The 24,994-nt window shown below is 38.0% G+C and overlaps 1 protein-coding gene across 2 annotated transcripts in view; it reads right to left on the bottom strand.

Moving 5' to 3' along the window:
* The window catches only part of rnf152 (ring finger protein 152), a 55,249-nt gene extending 35,325 nt beyond the window's left edge, over positions 1-19,924 (bottom strand). The window contains exon 1 of one of the 2 annotated variants that reach the window (XM_041968267.1): positions 19,587-19,924. The gene's annotated coding sequence lies outside the window, so the exon portion shown is untranslated. Of the gene's footprint in view, positions 1-19,461; positions 19,503-19,586 lie in introns of those variants that run through there. The other variant, XM_041968269.1, reaches the window with a different exon arrangement.
* Between the last annotated feature and the right edge of the window lie 5,070 nt (positions 19,925-24,994).

Genomic DNA, 24,994 nt, shown 5'->3' on the forward strand with positions numbered 1-24,994 from the left:
TGTAACAGTAATATAATCAATAAAACATAATGTGCAATAAGTGGCATTAAATGCAGTAAAATATCAAAGCAAGACTTCATCATTACTAACAGTAGTGGCATCATCATGACATCATGACATCTGACAGGCTACCGTAATCATGTGACACAGTAGGAATACACCGTGACTGGGCTTCACACACAATTTTATTGCCCAAAACCCTCAGAAGTGAAAACAAATATGTTTTGTATCAGCATAGTGGTATTTCAATACTCTTCAAATCCAATATTTTGACTGGCTGAACAAAGCATAGAGTCAAGAGTATTGATAAGCACATCCCTACTGTGGACATCTGAGCTCTAAGGCAGAAAATATATTTTCTTTTAATTATTATCATGGATGCCTCAGGTATTTTAAGCGTTACTTGTGCATGCACTCAGAAATTAACGCTACGTGTTCGCAAGCAAGCAACCACTGGGGAAAGTGTCAACAGTTTGAAACAATTTCATGACATGAAGTTCTTGAAGTTCTTCTATGTGCCCCCTAGTGAAGTCCTCTAGTAACAAGTGTAGTACAAAAGCAAGTATAAAAAAATACACAGTACACCAGCCAGTTGCCTACATGAAAGCTAGGTTGAAAAGTAAGTATATCGACCTAAAAATGAGTATTCTGCAGGTTTAGTATGACCTCATGGCTCCAGAGCTGTATACAGAGGTTAAAGAGACTGAACAGCCAGCTGTTGGGTGGTAGACATGCAAAAGATTCAACATTTAAAAACTTTATTGTCTTGCCAAGTACGTTTATGAAATTCTGTACTGAGGTCAAGACAGTGCAGAAAGCCTAAATACAAGGGAAAAATAAGAACAAAAAAAGAAAAATAAGTCACTTTAAAATAAGTTATAATTCCCCCATGTAAGTTTAATAGATCCTAGTTTTTACTCTTTTCCCATTCTATTGGATTTTGGGTGTTTTTCGTGATTAATTTTAAAGACACAACGTAACTTTCCAACCTTGACTCATTTGATGGCCCAGTGACATTTATTATGTACATTTATGGAGCCATCACTGCCCAATAGTGTCCCTAGGCATTTTATTCTGGGATGGCATGTGGCATTTCTTCCCCTTTATTAAGTACAGATCTCGCTGCACTTCTTGAAGAAAGCAGCACCCATGAGTAAGCTGGTTGCACACATGTAGTGTTGTTTTTGCAGTTTCTCTAACAGGTGATGTGCAGCATGTGAAAAGAATAAGTTGGAACATATGATCCCATCAAATCCCATCCCATCGTTAAACTTACTCAGTCAACAAATCAAATAACTATGTAAGACTGATTCTTTTAATAGAAAAATATGCAAAACATGATAATAAACTAAAAGGAAATTAGATGGCATGATAAACTTTCATTGCAATCCATAGCTAAAGTGATCTGAGTATGGGTCTGTGTATGTTAATTTGTGTGTGTGCAAAGGGTCCGCTTGAACCACATGTGACCATCAACCTCCCCATCGGCAAGGTGCTGGACAAAGCCTCGGCCATGGAGGTCCACTGCCACCGAGACAGCTAATGTAGCAGAAAGGGAAAGCAGGCTGGCCCAGTTTGTCTTTCTGTCTGTGTGCTGATTCAGACTTAAAAACAGGTAGAGCAAAGAGAACAGGGGCTGAAGTCACTGAAGAGCTTCCTGTGGCAGTAAAAACACAACAGAGGCTGATTGGAAGATTTCTGCTGATATAAGTCAGGGTGCTGCTGCAGACTCCTGTATGGTGTGAGAAACAAGTATGAAATTTTCAGATGTTCTTTTTTGTTTATTGTACAACAGTATTGTGAACTGTGAAGGAAACAGCATTGTCCTACATACATGACAGACTCATGTATCAGTTTCAGAGCCAGTCACACGTGTAACATCTAATTTCAACAACCCATCTAAGGACTGTATCTGTTCTGGATGAAAATAAAATAAATTTATTCATCTCAACACCCTCTCCACCTACATCCTTTCTACCCATGGCTTGTTTTATGTCCAACAATGATCTGTGGAATGGCTGCCAAGCTTATAAATCTGGCAGCGAGGACAGTCTTACTAGCAGTGCTGAGCGATGAGAGCAGTGGTAAATCCAGCAACAGAACGTCTTTATTATGGTGTAAATGGACGAAGTACACAAAGATCTGACTCTAAATATGAAGTGGTTGAATAAAGATAAGACACAGAGGGAAAGAGTACGGTCACCCTGGGGTAAAAAACTCAACAGCAGAACCAGACATACAACATATCAGTAAATACAACATTTCCAGGAATAAAAAAGAGCCAAAAAACAAACATTTAGAAAGCACAAGATAATTTCAAAAGACTACAAAACAGAAAACAAAGACATTTAACTTTTGGTGTTTTGTCCAATGCCCTTTCGCCCACCAGGAATACAGTATGGCTTCAAAGATAAACTGCATTGGCAACTGGTGAGAAATCAGTGTTTACCAAATCCACAGTTATGATTGTAGCCTGAAAGAGTATACATCATTCCAACTCCAAGAATCCTAGCTTCCCAATGGTGTATAATGTGTAGGTACTTGGAAGGTAAAGTGAGTAAAATTAGGGCTGAGTTTCACCTATAATTTCCAGATTCGATTTGATTCACAACAACCTGATTCAATTTTATATTGATAAATGTACAGATATTTATGCAACAACACTAATTTCTCTTGAATATTAAAAGGCATTCTCAGATATCTACTTTCATAAAACACTGAGCCCATTAACATGAACCATCAAAATCAGATGTCTGGAAGTAATCAGATAATTGTAATAATCTGATCTGATGGGTCTACATGCACTTCTGAAATACAACATTCGAAAGATTGTTGTCTACATTCACCAGGCCATTAGCAGATTTATTTCGGAGTATGTACGTGCATGGTGACATCATTTCTTGTAGCTCATGGTCTTAGCTTTAGCTGCTAATGTGAGCGGTGATAAGCTGCTAAACAGTTTATAGGTCTAATAGTGAATGAAAAAAAATCGAATTTGGCATTTTCTCAGCAAGAATGGAAACGACACGTGCAACCTTTCAATTGTGTATACACTACTCACAAAAAGTTAGGGATATTCAGCTTTTTGGATGATGAAAGAATGTACTTAAAATACACTGAAGCCTGTAAAGGTGAACTTGATTTGACATTCTCTAAACCACTGATACTCATTCCGGTCCTACGAGGGCCGCAATCCAGCAGGTTTTCCATGTATCCCTGCACCAACACACCTGAGTCAAATTAGGTGGCTCTAACAGCCAATCAGGTTCTACACAATGACTCATTAATTTGACTCAGGTGTGTTGGTCCAGGGATACATGGAAAACCTGCTGGATTGCGGCCCTCATAGGACCGGAATGAGTATCAGTGCTCTAAACTTTTGCATGGACATGTACAACTTCAGTTTAAGTAGTTTTTGAACAATATGCCTGTTCTGTAAGGAAGCCGAGAGCAGCCGTGCTCAACTATTATTTATTTTAAATGTTTTCTCAAGATAAGTTAATTTGCCATTATCTCGAGAAAATGAGAGCCTATAAAATTTATTAACGTCCAAAGACATACATGTTAGGCTGATTTAAGTCTCTAAATTCTTGCTAGGAGTGACAGTCCAACTGTTTGTCTCTCAGCTGTGTCGGTTCTGTGACTGACTAGGAACAGCTACAGCCCCTTTGCAACCCTGCATTTGAATAATCTGTTATCACGAAAATAAAAATGTTTGTTTGTTTTTTTCAAAATAACGACATAAATTTTCCGGTTATCACGAGAAAATGGTGTTTAAAAAAGAAAAAGAATGCGAGCCAGTTACTCTCAGCTTCTGTAGATCTCTAACAAGATGATTAACCACAAAAAGACCCAAAAGAAGTGTCTGAACCACAATTCAACTACTGAATGTTTTGGTTACATGGCAACTTGTATCTAAACAGTCTTCTTCATCATACTATTCACATTTTAACATCATCAGATCAGACCAAGTTGATGTTTAATACAGGACAAGTTATTGACACATTGACATTTTATGTTGTGATACACACACCACTGTTAGTTTTTGTTTTGAGTGAAGGAATGACCATTGCACGTTTCTACTTAAATTTCCTACATTCATGATATAATACCTTTGTCGCATCAACTTTTACATTTTCTGTAAGTTTTACCTGAAAGTTGAATCTCCCTAACTTTTTGTGAGTAGTGCATATGCTAAGATCTTTCCACACGAGACATGACATGTAACATTTTGCAAGAGTTGGGTCACTGTGGTCGCCAGAAAAGGAAATGTATAAAAGAAAAAAAAACTTAGTTTTATAAATTGAAATTGGTTTATTTGAATTTGAATTAATTAAAATCAATGAATTGTTTTTTAAGCTTTTTTGTAAGTTTTTTGTAAGTAAAATACATTGTTTGTTACATCCCACCAACAGGAGGTCTGGTACTAAAGGGTTAATCCAAAGCTGTGAGGGTAAACAAAATATCTAAAATCTGAAGTGTTTGGTAATTTTCATTTAAGCAGGGAGGAGATCCCAGGGCCCACCCAGAGCACACTGAATGGATTACATATCCCCTTTGATCTGTGAATGCCTCAGGATCCCCCAGGAGGAGCCAGTGTAATTTTGAGACCCAGTTTTATTTATTTGTTAGTTTTAACCACTTAGTCTGGCTGAGTGGTTAACAGCACATTTGTCTTTGCGTGAATAAACTCAGAACACAGATTTACAGAGTAGTACAAGTGGAACAGATACAGAAGTATAAGTAAGGCATGATAGGGCTAATTTTTGCCCTACATTAAATATGCATAGAAATACAGATGGAGCTTTCTGTCCATCCTCTGAATTCATTTAATGTGTATTTCAGTCCATTTTCAGAGAGCTTTCAGATGTGTAGCTAGACTAAGAAAATGGAAAAGGTACCAGTGGAAATCATGGGGGCAATGTTGTGCCATACAGCCTACATGCAACCAGCAAAAGGAACAAGAAGAAGAACTGCATCATATTTAATGGCCGCACAGACCACCATGTCTGCTGTGTTGCCTCTTTGTAAGCCTCTTTCTGAGGTTCATGATCTTTTCCATCATCCCCATGTTTGCTATTAAAACTGACATCAGAACTCAGAAGTAAACTGTGCACTGCCTTCTAATGGATATATTGCCTAACAACCATGCAAACACAAAGAACACATGGGAGTTATGTTTTGATATGGACATAACTATTTACATATGTAGAGTGCGCCTAAATGAAACTTTGAAAGTGTGAAAGAAGCTGGTGTTTCCCAGGAGGTAGGTCTTGGAAAAAGAAAACAGAGGGATGCCTCTGCTATAATAGCCTTTGTTAGCTGGATCCATTTATATAAATGAAGCACTGGCTATCTAGATTTGGCCTTCTGACTTATTTTGTTTGTTTATTTGTTTGTTGCTACAGTTCAGAAGGTTGCACAAATGTCAAACTTTAATCCATTTTATGTAATTTAACTCAGAACCAAAGAATTGGACTTGGGCATCATGCTGTGCCTTGACCACTGTTAGAAAAAATTTAAAAAAAAAATAAAAAACTCCCCTGCTGCTTATCTACCTTTCATCTGGTCTTCCTCTCTACCTTCCTAAATCACACATCTTCTTTCTTGCTGCAGCTCATTGCCATCAAGCCACATCCTACAGGGCTTCAGTCCTCATGTACCAAAGGAAAGATAGAAATAAATAAAACAACCACAACAATATCATGTATGTGTTGCAACTACTCTGAATTACAGAAAAAACAGCATGGTACCTTTTCCACAGAAACTACCTCAACAACCTCCACCATGTTAAAAAGTAGAAGTCAACCTTGAAGAAAAAAGAACTTTAACAAAGACCTTCCTCTCCTTGGGTTAACAACCGTATCAACAAACCTCTTTCTGTCTACAACAGTTTAACTGCAGCTCAACCACTGAAAGCAAGATTTATGATCTGTTCAGCCTTCTTCAAGTCAAATCTGAAAGTGAAATTAGATTTCTGTTAAAATCAGTGTATGCTGCTGCTTCAGATGCTTTCAGGAGGGGCTGTTGTAACTGACTGTGTGACATGTCGGGGATAAATAATGAAGGCATGTGTGAACTGGGAAAGCAGACAGCCCCAGATGTTGGGATACAACAGAAGTGGGTCAGGTGTCTGGCTGACGGCAAGCACAGAGCTACATGGTGAGTAAGCTCAGTATTCAGCCCAGTCTGAGGATGGATGCTTTTAATTTGTTTAGCCTCATCTATACACAGAAATAACCATGCTAAAGGCATCACTTCAACCAGAGGCTGCAGTTCATTACAGGTCAAGAAGTGAGGCGTGGAGGTGTGTCACTTGTCTTTCCTGGGAAGACTTAAAACCATTCTGAATGTTTCCCTGTTGGGAATAACCTTTCTCATTGTTTAACGATGGACTCCAAATTATTTGGAGATAGCACGTACCACGTACTTATAACCCCTCCAAGACTGATGGGAAACTAATGTTTTAACAGAGGTGCTCACACATAACAGTGATCGATAAAACAATAGCTTTGATTAGCAGCACCTGGCTGCTTTTTTTAAGTCTTCTGATGGCACTAAAGGCCCATTTATGCTCAACAAAGAAGATGGATACGCAGAGGGCCGGACATCCATCTTCCGTCGGTTACGTGCATACTTTGTCCATTTTCAGGGAGCTTAGCTATCTGTTGCTTGAAGAAGAAGACAGACTGCCCGCTAGTGGAATAACTGACTTAACCATGACAACACAAAAGACTCATGGAGGTATGAGGATGGTGACATATGACAAAGTCTGAAATGGACGTCGCTATTTACGCACATAGGGGAGCATAAATGGGCCTTAAGGGTTCACTTGGTTTTTTACACACTGCTTATACTTTTAGGCTTCCTTTGTGTCAAATAAATAATGATACAGTGCAATATGTGTTATTTCTTTGAGGTTGTTTACATAACTTTATGACCTAGTAAGAACCTATTTTGTATTAGGACTTGATATGCAAAATCATAGAATTGACAGAGAATTTTCTTTTGAACATAGTTATATATTCACTGTAATTTTGTAAATCCCGTGGTTTGGCTCTAGCTGTCAACATGGCCCTGAGAGACGTATCAGCTACATCTAACAAACTAAATTTTACATACTTCCTCCCACTGAAGCTGATATTATTCTACACATGCGAATGCTGCAGTATCCACAGATATTACCCAGCCTATATTCTGTCAGTGTCACAGTGAAACCACCCCTGCATGCCCAACCTTTTCTTCTCCCTTCCACTTAATAGATGATTGTGGAGACAAAGTAAATGATTTTTCTGTGACAACAGACAATGCATTAGCCTTCACCATTCGTCACTGTTTACAATCCATCTACCAAACAGAAATAACAACATCAATCATCAACAGAGCCATGCACAAAACAACAGGAACACCAGGGGGGAAAGTGATTGATTCAAATTGGATCTGTTTTAGGAATCCCGCACCACAAGTTCGCTGTTTTCATGAAATGCACACTGGTCATTTTACTTTAGATTAGAGTGCTAAACAAATTGAGTGAGAGGCAGCAGAAATAAGAAATATAACAGTATTTTTCAGGAGCCTTCTGTCCAAAATGAAGACCCTGAAAATAAAACTGCCATACATATACTGATGTGTACAATTCCCTGAAATTTGTGAAGATCCAACACCACAAGCTACTTCTGTCATCTACCCTAAATTGCCACTTTAAACCTCATCTCTTCTACGTGTTTCTTTCCTTTTTTCTTTTATGGCAAATTAAATCTACCCCAGCAATTCAGAGCAGTATTTCAGATTGCCCATTTACCTGCTCCTTATACTGTACTATATACATTTTTTTTTTTTTCCTTTCTGGAAGATAGTCTTCTTTATAGAAGTGGAATAAAGTGAAACAGATATGAATGAGTGCATGCAGCCTAATGTAATGTGTTTTTATTATTATTATTATTATTATTGGCTGAGCCCCAAAGTAAACAACTTGTTCTCAGTGTTTCCTGTTACTTCCTGTTTTGGCTTGCTGGGCCTGAACAACTTCCTCATATCAACCTTTCTTTACACAAACAGAAACTCATGCAGCAAACAGGAATTGTGAAACCATTGGCCCAAGAGAATAAATTATCACATTAACATAATGTTCCTGCTCAAAACAGCTCAAACAGATTAAAATGACCAAAAAAGTACGTCCAAAGCAACCAGCAGAAAGAAAAATATAATAATTCTGCAAGAATATGACACAAAAAAAGAAGATATCAGTCTCAAGACTGGGCGGAGAGGAAAAACTCAATCAATATGGTAAAACTCTTGACACAAATTACTCAAGATCCCGTAAAGGCAGCTTTCTCCCAACAGATGGGAACCAATTAGCCACCTGACTCCAAGAATACACTTGGGCAGCCGTGTGGAGCCAAGATGCAAATGAAGCACAGGGGAAGGTAGAAGCGGACCTGCCAACGCCCTGAGACGGAAGAAATTAATGAAGGAGACAGAGGCGGTGCATTTCTGGAAAATGGAAAGAGAATGGGAAATGATGTATGGATGTATGCAGAATTGGACTGAACTTCCAACAGAGGTTAAAGTAACAACGAGCAGAGGGTAAAAATAAGTATAGTCAAGAACATCTTCCAATCCTGCATCAAATGACATCATCATATTCAAATTAACACTGAAATCAGTGATCTACTTCATGTCCATCTTGTTAGATTCAGCTGATACATAGGCTAGCGACCCCTAGCACATTACAACTTTTATAAGAATTTTGGCGATATTCAATTATTCTCAAAAATATTGGACTGGGTAACAGGTTTTTGTTTCATGCCACAGGGGTTCAGACAACCTCAAGTTTATTCTGATTTCTATGTTTACAAAATATTCGGCACTATGCACATATTTTAAAATAATTTGTTAGATACTGATCTGCAATTGGTATTTGTGTATATTGTTACCAGTATGGCCTTAAAGCGTAAGAAAGTGAGCCCTGATAAGACTTACTCCGTATGAAAGTTTAAAGTCAAAATAAAATATAATAGTAATTTCTCAAGCTAAAATACACATCAAGAGTGATGCCGGCTAATCAGGAGGTTCGGGAGGATTCCCAGTGGGTCACATTACTCTTGGGCCGGTGTCCCAGTCGGACAGACAGACAGACAGACAGACTTTAGAAATTTTCAGGATAGGTAGGAATGGACTGTGTTCCATGCCTCTATTGTTGTCGAATTGTGCAAAATGGTTTAGTCCACAACAGCAGCAGTTGGTCATTTCAACCGAGTTACACACAGAGTGCAGCCACACAGCCAGAGACGAAAGTCACGTAATTCCCCAAAGAAAGTGAAGTCTAGATGTCAGAAACGGGAGAGAAAAAAAACATAGGATAAGAAAATGAAGGGGCAGCTTCTTATTAATTTCTTAGAGAAGAGAGGTGAGCAGCACCTGAAATTCATTGTTGTTTCCGCCTCGTGATAAAATAAAAACAGTTGCACTTATTGTATTATTGTATTGATATTTTAATCATGATATATTTGGTATCAATGTATTTCTTGTAATTTCAGGATTTTGACTATGCTCCTGACATCATGTTATCTGATAAACTGATAAATGATCTACAATCATTTTTTAAATTAACAAAATAAAACTGGAGAATTTTCCAACTTTAAGGCCACAGTGACTGATCAATAAGTCAGAGTGTGATTATTATATCACCTACTGTTATGCATTTAAATCAGATTTACCACTTTATAAAATATCTAACTCGGAAAAAGGGGGAAAGAGGCAGTTTTATAATTATTACTGAATTAATTCATTCAGTGCATTAAAAATAAGGGAGTGACATGAATCAGAAAGTGGCCATGCGATGGACTGGCAACCTGTCCAGGTGTACCTGCCTCTCACCTGCTCATTGCTGGGATAGGCTCCAGCTTCCCCACAACCCTGAATTGGACTAATCAGTAGCGAAAATAAATGGATGGATGAATGAGAAAGCTGTCCGGCCTGCATCTTAGATGCATCTTAAGATAGGAGGTTCAATACAAAACATGACTCGTGTGTTTGCTGATGTATCCTAGCAAATGGTTTATTGCATAACAATCATATGTACTTTCAGTAGCACTTTAACATTGTAACATCAGTGTTGGCAAAGACTGACATCATGAACCACACGGCACATAGATCTTGAGAAATTATTATAGTGAAAGTCCCTCTGTCTTGTTTTGTTATCCCTTCTTTTTTGTATTTGAGCTGTTTCCTGTTTTATTTTGAAGTTACTGTTGGTACTTTGAATACCTATTTGTAAACCATTTTTTGTTACTACTGGATGCTGTATTTTATCAATAAACCAGTACAAAATTAGTCAAAATGAGTCTTATGTCCTGCTGCCATTAATGCAACAAACTTTTGGAAGGTTCCACTAAATTTCACTCCAAGGATTATTGAAAAGTTGGCAGCCCTGAAATAGTTATTTCAAAATTAACCATCACATGTTCAATCTCACCCAGTCCGAGAAAAGTCGCTGGATGTTAATAAGTTGATCCTACAAAATGTGTTTTAACAGCATTACAACCTCACTTGCAAAAAGATTAACAGAAAAAACTGTTATAAGACCAACTGCATGCATATTAACTTAAATGAACTGACTTCTTTGCTTGTAGAGTAGTTACAGCAGTGGGTAAAGCTTTTTATATGCTCAGTGAGATATCTCAACATTTAATTAGTGGACATAGAGATTTAAATTACCCAGCCAATATTTCGATTTACAGTATCTTTGGTGACCCATTTTCTTCAAGTACCATAGTGAGATGGATAATTTAGGGTTTTAGCCAAATATCTCATGGGTATTTAATAAACTAAAATGTACATGGTGCCATCATATATTAGTTCTTACAATTAAATACCAAACTTTCCTATACACAAATGAAAATACAACCGAATAAAATTAAAAATGTCATAATCGACAAAGACCCATAAAACTTTGACCTGCAGGAAAGGAAGCATAAATCAGTTTTTGAGAGAATAAACTTACAAACTTCTTTGACATCAAACTCTCAAAATCTGATTTAAAATATCACATGACCACTGAAGGAGAAAGACAAAACACAGCTAGAATAAGATAACCGGATAAGTTAATCTCTGCAGGGCAATTTCAAAGCTGGAAATACATCTAAGGCTTCACTCCTCAGCAAACTCAAAGACAATGTTTACCTTCAACCTCTCTGACTGCTCACACAAGTCAGTCAGTTGTGAGATAAAGCTAAGTAAATATTGGTAAATGTAGGTGATATAAGGAGACAGATTTAGTTGCACTGGTGCAGAATTCTATAGGTCCCTATAATCTGGAGCAATTCCAAGGTTGGCATGGAAATGAATACAAAGGAGGGATGTTACATTGTTCTTTAAAAATGGGTTTTTGGAAAACATAAAACACATTGCTGATGTCCCAAGAAATCTGAAAGAACCCTATTGTCCAAAATAGAAAATTACAGCATTAAAAGTCTCACTTGATAAACTTTTCTATAAAAAATGATGTAACATTCCTGCTTTAAAAGTAACCAGATGTGCAAATATTGCTCATTTTTAGGTGTATCTCCATATAGATACAAATGGTTCTGTATGGATGTTTGACTATTAAAGGCCAGGCAGATAAAGAAATTTGCACAGTACTTCACCAAGTTTCAAGAAATAAATAAATAAAAAACACAAAAATCAAGAAACTGTAACTACATTATGTTGATAATAGGCATCAAAGAAAAGATTTACATTTAGAAGCTCCATTGTTAGATTATGAATGAAAAATGGCAATAAAAACCTCAGTAGGGATTTTTTTTTTTTTTTTTTTTAACAGATCCATTGAGTGTTTTGAAAGCAAATATTTAGACCCACTTTGCATTTTATGAACTGACAACAAACCACAAACAAGATAAAATGCGTGTGGTGTTTTTAACTCTCCTTCGAAAAACTAAATACAAGGTGATACTATAGCATGGGGAACAATGTTAGCTCTTTTCACCCTGATCTAAATCTGCAACTTCAAGGAACAAAGCCATCCCAGCTAACCCTCCTTGAATTAACAGGTTGCTGTCAACATGGTGTTAAACCTTTGCCAAAGTGAACAGAATCAGTAAATCTGTGGCACCTTTTTTTACTTTTATCTGATCTGTGTCCTTACTTAGCTTATGCTATGGAGCTGTGGCAAAAGCTCTTATCACAGATTTCACTTTACAGAAACGATTACACAAGCATCACCTCAGCAAAGTTCAGATAAAGACTTGGTAAGTAAAGCTTGGTGACAAAAGCATCTGGAGAGGTCGGAGTACTCGTATCCCCGTGTAAAGGATAAGCTCTCTGTGTTATAAACAGTGACGTGTTTTTTGGAGGTTTGTATTTTTAGACAATAAAAGAAAATGAAAAAATGTGACTTGCTAAGTCATTACATAGGTTTCTGTAGTTCAAAGCCAAGTAACTTATATGTAACAGAGTATGCACAATACTGAGGTTAATCCTTCAAAACAGGGCTACTAATACTACTAAAAAACTTTATATTGAAGACAGATGTCAGATTTTTTTAAAGTCACAACAAAAAGGAAGTTTAGATTGATCTGATTGTATTTATTAAAAGAAAGCAGTCATACGTGGCCAGCTGGTAATCTGATCTTTAGATGTATAAGATCATTAATCCCAGTGTAAATGTGGGGCAAGCAATGACTTACAGTTCCAGAAGTAACCCCCATGCACATGTGACTTGCCTCTTTGGAATTTATGATGCCTTTCTGTGCAAGTATAAACAAATGAGCATCTTTAAAATGCCTAAATGGCCTCTGAGCCAACAAATCAGAGTAGTGGGATTTGCAGCAAAGCCCCACATATACATTAGCATGTTTGAATGTTTTACTTTCTCTTCTTCCAACAACCTGAACAGCTTAAATAAAGCTATGCCATTTAATCACCAAATGCTCCAGATGTTTCTCATTGCTTCAAACAAAGACTGCAATGTCTGTGTGAAATACCTCAGAAGTTTAATCTTACTAGAGCCCAAATCTTTGAGGTTTAATAGAACATGTGTTGTTTTTGCTTTGTTTATCCAGATGAGAGTGGTGCCATTTGGACTTGAGATCTTCTTAGTTTTAAACTGTATAAACAGCCCAGATAAATCCATCACGTTTCACTTGAAAGGTAACATGTAATCAGATTTGTTATGGCTACCAATCCCTCCCTGCCAATACCTAACTCCCCACAACTTAACCAATAAACAAGCAACTTATAAATTCGTGTGACTGTTGTTTAGAAGATTCACTTCTAATTACCCATTGTTGACAAAGTAAGGACAAAAAATGCAGTAATATAAACCCTTACATGACAGTATGACCCAAAAAATCTAAAGTGAGATTTCATTTAGCTCATTTAGTTAGAGTAGTGGAAGATTCTGCAAGAATCGTTGCACTGACTCAACTCCTGCATTTACTCTGTTTTTAGTGTTGTTGATTATTGATATATTTCATGAGAACTGAACACGCATCCAGAGAAATCTTCTCAGTAAAAACAAGGCAGATTGAACTGATTTGGTGGAAAAGGTCCCCAAAGTCAGTGGCTAATATAAAGGTAGCTCTGTATGATTTTGTGAAAATACTGGGCCCAAGCCCAAAAAAAGTGTTGCTAAAGAAGCACCAACTACTTTGGAGTGTTCACAAACACAGCGTTGCTTAAAACAGCATTTATAAACTTGACTGCTTAAACTTAGACATCAATTTGCAAGTGAAGTAATGTGGTGGCTCTCTTGTTCTTGTCTGTTTTTTGTCACCAGACAAGAACTAACCCCAGTTCTTGACTTGTTCCTAACAGAACTGGACCTAGCACCTGAAAAGACTTTGGTTGAAATGAGGTAACAGTGACAATTTTCTCGGCGTCCACATCTCCGCAGACCTCTCCTGGTCTGATACCAATACAGCACTGGTCAAGAGGAGACAGTAGCGATTACACTTGCTGAGGGTGCTCAGGAAGGAACATCTGAACACACAGCTGCTGGTGACCTTTTACCGCTCCACAATTAAGAGCCTGCTGACCCATGCTGTCAAGGTGTGGCACTCCAGCTGCACTGAGGCTGACAGGAAGAGGCTGCAGAGGGTGGTAAACACGGCACAGAAGATCATCGGCTGCCCTCCCCCTCCATGTCTCACATCCATATCCCCCGTTGTCTTAACAGGGCCAGAAACATAGGGGCCATCCCCACGATGCCAAATTGCAGTTAAACCACAAAAGTATTTTAGAAAACCACCCTTTCATCCCCACGAAACCAGGGATTAGGAATAGGTTTGAAACCTCCACCGTCTGGGTATTTGTGCAGACAGCGTAACCGCACCACTAGAGGATACGACGTCAGAGTGATGACTGCACGCCAAACATAACAACAATGATGGCATCTGTCGCCAACAGTGTTGTGGTGCTGCTCTAGACAGTCCTCGCTTGTGTACAGCTTCAGCACCAAAATGAACAAATGAACATAGTATTGCGCTGTTGTACCAGCAACAGCGGGAGCAAACTGATATGTCATTAACTGCGCATGCGCTACGCCTTGTTCTAGCTCTGGAGTGTTACTCTTTAATCGTCATAGCGCCCCCCAACAGCCTTGCAGAATGTACTACAGTGGTTTTGTGCGGATGTCGAAGCCTTTCTCCTAGTTTTCGCCACCGTTTTCACACCTGTACCAGCTTCGATGCCGTGTGGATATAGCCATAATGAAGGACTCCACTCACCCCGGTTTTCACCTCTTTGACCTGTTGCCCTCTTGCAGACGGTACAGGTCCATACAGTCCAGAACAAACACAGTCAGAGACAGCTTCTTTCCCAAAGCTGTTACCATACTGAACTCAAACCTGCACTAATTCATGCACCGATGCTCCTGTGCTGATCACTTTCTATATTACTAAATACATTCAGACTACTGCACTGATTACTTGCACAGACCCACATATACTATGTCAGACTGTTGTAATAACACCTACTCATACATGTGAAATTCATTCATTTTGAGTCTTGAGTGTTTTTTATAGCTGCTATTTAAATTGTGTTCTTATATTGTGTTCTTTATTTACAGTTACTACAATGTGTGCACTTTTACGGAGCTGCTTTTAAATCTCATTGTACTCTGTATAATGACAGTAAAGGCTTTCTATTCTATTCTATTCTATTCTATTCTTATATGATTGGCTGTCTGAAAAGAAGTGACAGTGAAGATATTCAAGATTTACTGAAATGTTCAGAGATCTTTAACTCAAAGCATTCAGAGCCTCTAAAAAAAATTCCAGACCCCAATAGAAAACATGATAATTGAACTTTCGCTCTTGTATTAACTTTTTGAAACTAATTTAAAACTTGAAGCTAATTAATAAGTTAAATAAAGAAAAATCTACTACAACCACACTATTAATGCTGTACTAGCACAAAACTAAGCAAATGTCTCAAGTGAGTGTCGCTGGAGCAATCACTGCACATGACAGGAAGCGAAAACCCATGGCCAAAATGGACTGGTTTTTATAATTAAACTGAATAGAAAGAGCACAGTTAATAGAATGTGACATGTTAAGCATGTTAGGCGGATTATTCAGTCCAGCTACTTTCACTTGAGTACATTGCAAAAACATAGAAATTGCAGTTCAAGCCTTTGTGTCGTCATGTTGAGACTATTTTAACTTATTCCTCCCACAGCTATGACTAAAACTCTACAACACCACCACCCCACGTCTCTTATCTCTCCCCTGTACCCTTTCTAAAACAATAGCTTTAAATCAAATGTATGATTCAGTTCAAAATCCCCCTTCTTGTCCATAAAGCCTTGAACAAAATAGCTAAAGAATGCATGAGTGAATTTTTTACACCTCGTATCCCCTCCACTTCCCTGAGGTCTTACGATCAAGGCCAGTTTCATAAACAGTCTTCCTCTGGGAGTCAGACCAGCAACCCCTCCCGTGTTTTTATAGATGAAGAACAGATGAAGATCAGTCTCTTTGCAAAGTGTTGATGTTTTTGACCTGTCTGGGTAAAAATTATGTTTTGTGTGGTTCAATTTGTTTTTTCCTCAAAATGTTTTTGTTTGTTTAATATAACCCAGGTTTTGAAGCTGCTATATAAGTAGAAATTAACAGTAAATGATCAATTCATAAATAAGCAAAAGTATCATTTTATTTTTAAAATAAAATTTCCCTTATTGGATTAATGTTTTACCTCTATTATATAAGTGTAGTATGATATTGTTCTTTAATAACAGATAGCCAGTTGCTCAGTTATAGCAACGATGATCTTAATCATCATTACTTTGGTCAGTCTTGAGATCATGATTACTGAAACAAATAGTTGATTTTCTTTTCTAATATTTTGAGCCATTATTTAAAGGAAAACAAAGAGAACAAGTACACTTGTGATCTTGGTTTGACAACTTATTGATGCTAAGTACACATGAACATGAATTTATTTACAAGCCCCTTTATCTCCTCCTTTGTTCTCTAAATATATCATGCATATACACCTTTCCTTGCCAGTATGAGGTCTAGCACAAGATTTGGATTGATTTGTGTCAGATCCTATTTTCAGCAAATATATTTATATGCAAACTGAAAAAGTCCTGATAGCAAGATTAGCACCAGGGCTACCCTGGCTAGGTTCATAGTTGGCATGTAAACAAAGGGGAGATCAGTGCATATTCTGGCATTAAACTAAAGAGAAAGTGGTGCGCGATCTGATATTGACAGTCAAAATCCCTGATTTTCCAGTCCACACTTTAACAGGGCAGCGGTGCAGAATAAGTGAATATCTTCATTCTGAAAGGCTTTTTCCTAAATCTTCAGTTTCACCAACAAAAACTGTATAGAAAATCTGCAGTTATCAAAACAAAAATGTTTCTAAATCTCCATACTGTTTTGATTTGGGCTGAACTGTGCAGGTCTGTGTTAGACTGAATCAGAGACTGGCACAAGTTGAGGGTTTTTCTGATCTGAATGGTTGTTCAGGTTTGGACAAGTTGGGGAAATTAGTTTTTTTAGGGAGTGGTGAAGGTGCAGGATTTACAACACATGACAGCAAAAGAGCATCACTGTGAAACATCACAGAGTAAAATACTTAAATTATACTTTAAAATAGGCTAAATTAAACCATAAAAGTTTGGACAAGAAAAAGCTCAACTAGGTAAACCATAAACTGTTCTAATCTGGGTAAAATACATTCCTGGCTTTAATTGGCTCAATTGGATCATTATTAAAAAAAAATCTTTAAAAAGGGTAATATTTTCCAAACCTTAACCAAATATATTTCAAATGTCTCTTTTAAAACCACATCTGGACATTTATATGATTTTTATGTTCTTAAATTAACATACACCAAATTTGGGGTTATACACATTACCAACAAAGCCTCATAGAGGGATAATTGAAACCCAGAGGCAGAATTTTTGCCACAAGTCTTCTAGTTGACCTGGGAGTGACCACAAAATAACTTGCTGTGTCCAAACAACACAACAAAAACTTAAAGAGACGATGACAATCAGCAACCTGCTGATTGTCATCTCCACTTTAAGACACTGAAATATCCAGGGAATTAGTGGAAAGTGCTCACAAAGCAGTAATGGTTTACAGCTTGTAGTACAAGGACTGAGAGTGACACTAACTCTCATTTGAACACACTAATCCCACAAGCAATTACACTGGCCGAGAATTAAGTGTGAGCTGACACATCTTAAATGTTGGATGGAGCCCTGCAGCAGTAAAAAAAAAAAAAAGAAGAAGAAGAAACAGAGGATAACAAAGTTTATCACATTTAGACAGGAAGGAGACTTAACTAAGCTCACTGGGAGAAAATAATATATTTGCATTACTAGCAAATCACATGTTTTACTGGACAATCCTTTAGCTCCTAAGATCTGATTCAGAGGGTAAATAGATGGTCTGCAGCATAACAACAATGGGTATCATCATCTGAAAACATGGATAGAAAAAGATGGCTACTCACAGTGCTGAGCAAAAGTCTTGACTCACCCTTCATTTCTTTATGTTTTGCATCCGAGCAGCCAGACTGTCTTGTAGCCTAATCATTTATTTATTTATTTATTTTTTTTTTTATTTATTTATTTATTTTTTAGAGCTGATTAATATGCACTTTATTCAGACATACAAATCTAAACTTCTAATCATTTAAAGTGAGCATTCGTTCTTCAGACTTTCTGAAGATCTTTTAAAGTTTTTCTTTGGACATTGGCTGCTTTTTCACTCATATTCAATCCAGTCATTAAATCTGATCCCTTTTAGAGGAATGTGTTTTTTTATTCTTCTTCTTTCAAAAGAATAAGTATCATGACTTAACAACTATCAACAGCAGATAAACAGCATCTGAAAGTGATGCCCTTATGAGATTTAAGGGAAGAAAGAAAAGAAAAAATCCTGAAACCTCATTACAAATGGTCTCCATGGAAGGTGACTGCCAAGAATCTTTTCTTAAGGAAGGGAAACTGGGAGAAAAGGCTGAGGGATGCCACATGACACAAGAAATGGACTGAAAATCAGTAACAGCAGGTCTTGTGACGAGTCCTCTCCAGAGCCTGGACCTCACCATTAATGAAAAGGTGTGGATTCATCTTTACAGAGAAGAGAACAAAATATAAATAAATAAAAACACCCAAAGAAGAGCATTGGAAAGTCCATCAAAAAGCCTGGAAAGCTATTCCTGAAGACTACTTTAATATATATATATATATATATATATATATATATATATATAAATTTATAAGAATGCTTGTCTAAGAGGTTTCAGACTGTGTTGATCACACCAAATATAAGCTTTCACATTTTCTATAACTGTACAAACTGTTTTTATCTCATATATTGTAATTATAGTTCTATTTAATCTTAATCTCGTTGTACATGTGTATAATGACAATAAAAGGCATTCTATTCTATTCTATTTGTTTATTGAAAAAATCGCTACTTTTAGTGATTCCAGTTTTCAGGGAATATATAAAGAAATGAGGCGTGACTCAAGACTTTTGCACACTACTGTATTTCAATGTCAGCCCCACTTCAAGTTCAGATGGTTTTAAAATCAATATTACACTTAAAAAAGGAAAGGAAGGCATTGGCAGTGTTCCCTTATAAGTCTCACTAAACCACAAAAAGAAATAATAATAAAAAAAATCAAACAAACCTCTTCATAAGAAAGCAGAAGTTAAGGTGAACCTAAGCAGAACAAATAGTCTACCAAAGTGCAAACTGGTCAGACCAGCATCTGCATAAAGGTACAGTCTCGACAAAGCAAAAGCTACTAAACAAAAAGATTCCCAATTCTACAGATAAGAAGCACAATTCATTACATTATAGTTTTAAGCGCATTATATTTCCAGTATTTGCACCTAAATTAAAGTCAACATCCAAAATTTCGTGTTGCATTGATCACTGAACACAATGCCCAAGCAAAAGTGTGCAGACAAAGCCAAACAGCTCCTACCTTTCTCACGGCTAAACAAAGCAATCCGCCTTCGGAAATAACTTGTTTCCTCAGTGTTACCGACTCAGACCCCACGCCACCAAAAATGACTGCTTCCACACATGATGATGAGAAACAGCGCTCACCTTTTGTAGGTTCCTCCGTCTATCCGTCTGACAGCGACTGTCTGCTCCGCTCCGCTCCTCCGTGCGTTTGAACGGGGCAACCAGCAGCGGTGGCGAAAGTGTTGGTGCGCGCTTTGGCTTGTTTTCAGTGGGCGGCGTGGCTCTTCACTGCTTTCCTCCCATCGAAAACACGGAGAAGCCCTCCCACTCCTTCCACTCAAGCTTTACTTTACTCAACCTCCTTCTGAATGCGAATACGCCCTGTCGCTGACAGAAGACGAGGAGGAGGGATAAAATAAAATGCTGTATGAAAATGCATCACAGCCTGCAGACCAGACCCGGAACAGGAGCAGATGTGAGAAGCTCCAACGGGCAGGCGGCACTCCTGCTGCACCGCTGCCCTCCGGCGCCGTCGGAGGCTGTGATTGCACTGCAAAAATATCCATCCTGAGGGAGTTCAGAGGTCCTGAACACAGTTTTAAAGTGGGAATATGGGAGCATACAAGTCTGAGTCTTTTTTTTTTTTTTTTGACAAGTTCCAATCTGATAATATTACTTTAGAACAGGACATGCTTATTTTTCAACACAGCATCTTTCCTTCTGATTACATTTAAATATGAGGCATAGATGTCTTTTGTTGCTTAAGATCCCTCTATGGTTGACCTAGTTTATCAATGGCCCCTTAGGTACAGCATGATACTGTTCCTCTGATTGACCATAATGTCTTTTTTAATCAATAATTTCGTAATTAAATCCCCTCTAGTGTCATTAATTTTGATCAAACTCTGCTTTCCCAAATATCTGTCCTGTCATATAGATGATTGCACATTTCTGCATTTCTGTCCATATACCCTTCTGATAAGTTGTCATAAAACTGCTCCACTGGTCGCCCAAATGCATTACTTGTTGCAATTTTGAGATGCAACCTGTTTGTTATACATTTGCACTTTGCACTACATTTACATTTTACTGTTTATCATATTGATAATACTGTACATATTACTCACTGGCAACTAAATTGTGATTTTTATCTTTATCTTATCCTAAAATTTATATTTTGTGTAGTGAAATGAATCGTAGCACAGCCATATATCATAACATGAGAAAATCTAATGGTAAATGAGGATGCTATTTCATATATAAATTAGTGATGAGTAGAATATTGCTATATGCCCTCAGAGGAGATTTAAGAAATACTCGGTGATCTGTTTCGCTGAGATTATTACAGGAATATCATAATTTCTTATTTTTATATGTGAAGGGGCTTTGATTTGTTTAAAAAATTATTTCACTGCCATCAGCACACCAGAATTACATCTGGTGACGAGGGAGTAATTAAAAACAGTGGCAATTACATCCCATAAGAAAAGAAATACAATTTATGCAGGAAAATTGTGTGCATATAATGTGTTTGAATCTTTTGGAAGCCACCAATAGGCAGCACTTCTGAGTTCAGCAATGGTACCACTGCAGTGTTAGCAGCCTTTTAAATATCAGCTTTAGTTATGGAGGAAAACTAATTTAAATTTCAGATGCAACAGGCTTTGGAGAAGGCAACCTAACCCAGGAGTCCACAAATGCCTGATACTGCTTCAGGCTGCAGGACACTTTGGGAAATCTTCTACGAGACTGAGTTAATGAAAATAGATAGGTCTCTGAAATGCTAATGTTGACTTTTGGTAACTAAATTTGGCTGCAGGCCTTGGGACTCTTTGGTTCAAATACATAAGTAAGTCTATGAATGAGACTTACTTCTTAAGGGAGAGCAAAGCTAATCTTTGACTTGCCCTCACATAAATGAAGTGCTTTATTGACAAGCTGTTTTGCAGAAACTAACAAATTCTACCTTTAAAAGAATTTGTGTTGAACCAAAGAAAGAAAAACCTTTACCCTATCATGTTAAAAAGCAGGAAAGCTTTAATCAGCCCTAATGTTTTTGTCTTTGTTTAACAAAAAGGGGAAAAAAAAGGAAAGAAAATTCTGCAAAGCATGCTCTGCATCGCCATCCACGTTTGCTCCATCTGCCTACATGTAGCTCAGCCGCTGGCAATTAATTAATGGAACTACATGCTCTGCTCAGTCGGATTGTCAGGCCTGTCAGTCATCAGCACAGCATGACAATGATCTGACCATCACCAGCTTAATTGGCAGTCAGAGGACATGCTCCTTCTCCCCCTCGCCGTAAGCTAAATAAACCCAGGGTAAGACAGGATACAACATTTAGTCGTTATTTCTCTTGATCAATAACTCTAACAGCTCATCCAGCACACATTTTTTAACATGTGTTGTTGTGGTGACTGAGCAGGTTTCAGTTCATACTGGCTGAAAAAATTGCTAATTTAAGTAAGAGAAAAAGTCTTTCTAGTGGAAAATGTCGCTTAACATCTTTAACGGGGTTCAGACTATGCAATTTGCCTTCAGATGAGATGGTCACTGTGGAAGATGTGCCGATTCTAACTTTAATTCATTCTTGACATTACTTGGCCAACAGATGGCAAACACCGACAATCACATCATCACATCACACGTAAATTGTTTGACATCAGTAAAGGAGGAGCCTGTCAGGTACTGTTCTTAAATGGTTTTACTCCTATCTCAAAGAACAACAGTTTTTAGTAAGTATAGATACATGCTCCTCAACAATCCATGAAGTCAGGTGTGGGGTTCCCCAATGATAAGTTTAGGCCCACTTCTTTTTAATCTGTACACGTTGCCTTTTGGGGATGTCATCAGGAGACATGGCATTGCTTTTCACAGCTTTAGTGATGATACTCAGCTTTACATCACTATGTCCCCTGATGACCTGGAGCCAGTTAATGTCCTTTAAAATTGTATTTTAGATATGAAGTCATGGATGGCAGAGAATACAGCTCAACCAGGACAAAACTGAAGTTTTAATTATTGCTCCTAAAGAAGCGATCGTTTTGCCAAATATAATTCCAATCCTTTTCAGTGTGAGAAACCTGGGTGTTCTTTTTGACTCTGAGCTGGATTTCATTGTACACATCAGAAATATCACAAAGACAGGATTTTTTTCATCTTAAAAACATGGCCAGAGTCCGCCCATTTCTCTCTCTTGCCAGCACTGAGGTGCTGTTGCATGCTTTTATTTATAGTAGAATAGATTGTACTATAATGCCCTGCTCTCCGGTCTTCCCAAAAAGTGTGTTTCAAACCTACAGTTGCTTCAGAGCTCAGCGGCATGCGTTCCGACGAGGACCAGAGGGTGGGAACACATTACACCAGTTTTAAAATCACTGAACTCCTCATGCGTTTCAGGATTGATTTTAAGGTTCTTTATAAATGTCATTCATATAAATATTCATATAGAAATAAATATGATTTATAAATGTCTCAGTGGTCTTGGGCCTTCTTGCTTTTGCTTTTAAACTATGAACCTTCGCGGACCCCGAGGTTCTCTGGTACCAGCCTTTTAGTTGTTCCAAGAGTAAGCACCTAAACATACGGCGAGGCCTCTTTCCATTACTGTGGTCCTCGTCTGTGGAACAGCCTGCCGGAGAAGCTCAGGGCTACAGAGATTTTATTTACTTCTATGTTATAACGTTTTAGCACATTATTTTATGAAGTCCTTTATGTGTATTTATTTATTTATTTAACTTCAGTGTTTTCCTCATGGGGGTCTTTTGAGCTGGAGAGCTTTGCCTGCTCGGTCTGGGGGTTGTGGTCCGATGATAGCTCTTGACCGGGTGGCTGGGGGTCCTGCACTGCAGCAGTGGCGGCCTCTGTGGACATGGGTAGGCTGGCAACTGGTGTTATCGGACCCCCAGGACATTGTTTCCCTTACAGAAGTGTCAAGACAGAAAAATATTTATTACTTTAATATTTTTATTATGAGACATGTGTGTGGATGTCTGTGTGACTGTGTGTGAGAGAGACAATAATTAATGTGTTTTTTTTATTGCTATGTTGCTTACTTTGGTGTTTGAAGGCTTGTTTACTTTAATATGCATAAAGTGTTTTTACAATTAAGGCACTTTGTGTTGCCTTTGGCAGGAACACCGCTTTATAAATAAAACTGATTTGATTTGATTTGATTTGTCCTGTGGGTTGTGCTCTGGGAGCAAGGGGTATGGACCCCGTTGTTACAGATGTTTTAACAATGTACAACCTGAGTGAGAGCTTGGTTTGCACTACCATCAGTGAGTTAGACTTATCGCTGGTAAGTGTTGGAGTTCCCCCCGGGTTGCCCTGCACCACAGGTTCTGTTTGTTCTGTTAAAGAAAGCCAAGGGCTGGCTTTCCAGTTTGGTTGTCTTGGGGTGGTATTTTTCATTTTTGCATATGAAAAATCTGCATCAAGTGAAGATCTCCATAATGCACCTAGGATGGTTTTCAGCAGAGTATGAAGCATCCAGGATAAGAATTAGCACTGTATGTTGGAGGCCAATGTTCTTGAAATGGGTTGGAGTGAGTTGATGCTTTAAGTGGAGGGTGACATAATTGGGGATCTAATTCTTGGGTCGAACTAAATGGGAAATTAACAGATAAATAGTCACAATAGCTTTTTCAGTGCAGATACTGTACTTCATTAAAGAAGATAAAGAAGTGTTGCTGTTTCATATAAAACAGACAGAAAATCTATAAATTTTTAGTTAACATTTCAACACAGATTTATGATCACAAGCTATGGGTAGCAACCAAAAGGATAAGATCATAAATGAAAGAAGCCAGACGAACATCTTCTTAAGGGTGACTGGCTTCACTTTTAGGGCATTTCCTTCATGGAGGTATCCATCTGCTGCCATTTTTTCAATGCAGATAGGCATGCAGTCCTCCAAAAAAGATAAAAATGCGTAGCACCCATACACAACACAACACGTTGGTCTCATGCTCATTGGCTGAAAGCTGGCTAATTGGTCAGCAGTGACCAATTTCATAACATAAAGGACAGAGCACCAAAACCCAAAAATAGCAAAGCATGGGTGAATGAAAAGTAATGGCGTCAGCTGCACAGGATTTCTCTCTTTTCCAAAGCAGAGGAAAGCTAAAAACGCCAAAGCTTGTTACATACTCTGTGAGAATTGAGAACTTTGTTCTCGTTCTCAAGGCCCTGGTTTAGGAGTCTTGTGGCTTGTTCTCGACACATCAGATGAGCAAAACTTTCTTGTCATCAGCCGTCTGAAGATACTTTTGTGATTGGTTAGAAATTTAAGATGGGCGGTGGTAACGTGAAAAAGCATGAAGCAGAAAGTTGTCACTGATGTGAACGGTTCAACAAGGCTGAATGGCTAGTTTTAATGAACCGCTGATTGAAGCGGTGAGAAAGTACAGAAATGTGTGCAACATGTGGCAGATAAAAACACGGACACCACCACATGCTCAACCCCGCCCTGCCACAGATGAAGTTTTTCCTTAAGTATGAAGTAACCAAGCTTAGTTTACATTGCACATAAAGACACAGATACCCCC

The sequence above is a fragment of the Melanotaenia boesemani genome, chromosome 18, assembly GCF_017639745.1.
Source record: "Melanotaenia boesemani isolate fMelBoe1 chromosome 18, fMelBoe1.pri, whole genome shotgun sequence".
Taxonomy (NCBI): domain Eukaryota; kingdom Metazoa; phylum Chordata; class Actinopteri; order Atheriniformes; family Melanotaeniidae; genus Melanotaenia; species Melanotaenia boesemani.